This window comes from Mastomys coucha, unplaced genomic scaffold, assembly GCF_008632895.1.
Source record: "Mastomys coucha isolate ucsf_1 unplaced genomic scaffold, UCSF_Mcou_1 pScaffold8, whole genome shotgun sequence".
Classification (NCBI taxonomy): domain Eukaryota; kingdom Metazoa; phylum Chordata; class Mammalia; order Rodentia; family Muridae; genus Mastomys; species Mastomys coucha.
In genome coordinates, this window is record NW_022196914.1 from 29,030,603 (window position 1) to 29,031,952 (window position 1,350).

Consider the following 1,350-nt stretch of genomic DNA (forward strand, 5'->3'; position numbering starts at 1 on the left):
AAGGAGGTTCTTGATGCTCATAATCATCTTCTTTGAAATAGTATGGGGGTGCTACCAGGAGCTGACATTTCTCATTGTCAAAAGTTAGTAAAACATCTTTTAATGCCCCACTTTACAGATTTCTAATGTTTCTGAAGACCAACAAACAGTCTCAGTAAATTTGAATAAGCAAATGTTGCTTATCTCTAGCTATTTACTATCTCATTAACATAGAAAATAACTGTGTTTAACTAATCTAGTACCTAACAAATCCACACGTTTGATTGACTTGAGAAGAATGAATTATCCAGAGCCGGGCCGACTCCATGACAGGCTGAACACTGGCAGTTTGTGATACTAGGACTAAGTTTTTGTTTTCAGATTAGAACTCGGATCCTGTAGCTACCTGCAGCCACACAAACTGGATTCTCCTGGGAGAGAAGCGGGGGCCTGAAAAGAAATATGGCGGGATCTGGGCTGTGAGAGAAATAAATGGGACCAAGTCTGAGTTCTGATCAAAGTCCGCCTTTACTAGGAAAGTCACGTATATAAATATATTTCACAAAAGGAAAGCAAGTCTCTGGGCGCCTAGATCTAGATCTTGTCGGGACATTAGCATTGCAGTAACCTGCCAGGCATGGGCTTCTGTAGCTCGATGGGTGGTGACTCCTAACAGGAACTGAGAGAGAGAGAGAGAGAGAGAGAGAGAGAGAGAGAGAGAGAGAGAGAGAGAGAGATTGGTAACGACTTGGAAGACAGCCACTTCCAAGGAAGGCTAATTCTGAGTTGAAAGGCTTTTTGGCTAAGGAGGGGGTCACAGGATCCCAGAACCTGTGATCAGCCAACCACAAGGGAGGACAGCCTATTTGAGGACACCTTGTCTGGCCTAAAGTAAGAATAGGTACCTAGAATGATTAGTACCTAGAATGGGAAGTCTCCAAAGCCTAACCAATTGTAGAATCAGTCACAACTGAAAAGATAGAGCTAACCAATCAAGGTTAAAGGGCACAGAACCCTTCCTGGAATTCCTCTGACAATAAGAGCTGGGCCTGTGAGTCTACCAGGTGTCTCCATTCCCAAAAGCAGAGACTCCTGCATGCAAGAAATTCTTCTGAATAAATGCTCTTTGCTTCTGCATACTATTTTAGTCTGGAGTATCATTCTTTGTTGATTCTTGGACCCTAACATCTGACTATTAAATTGCATTTCTTAACTAAAACAGTTTTTAATGACAACTTTCAAAAGGACTAGAACTTCACATTGAATATATAAGAATTTCATAGTTAGCTGGGCAGTGGTGACCCACGCATCTAATCCCAGCACTTGGGAGGCAGAGGCAGGCGGATTTCTGAGTTTGAGGCCAGCCTGGTC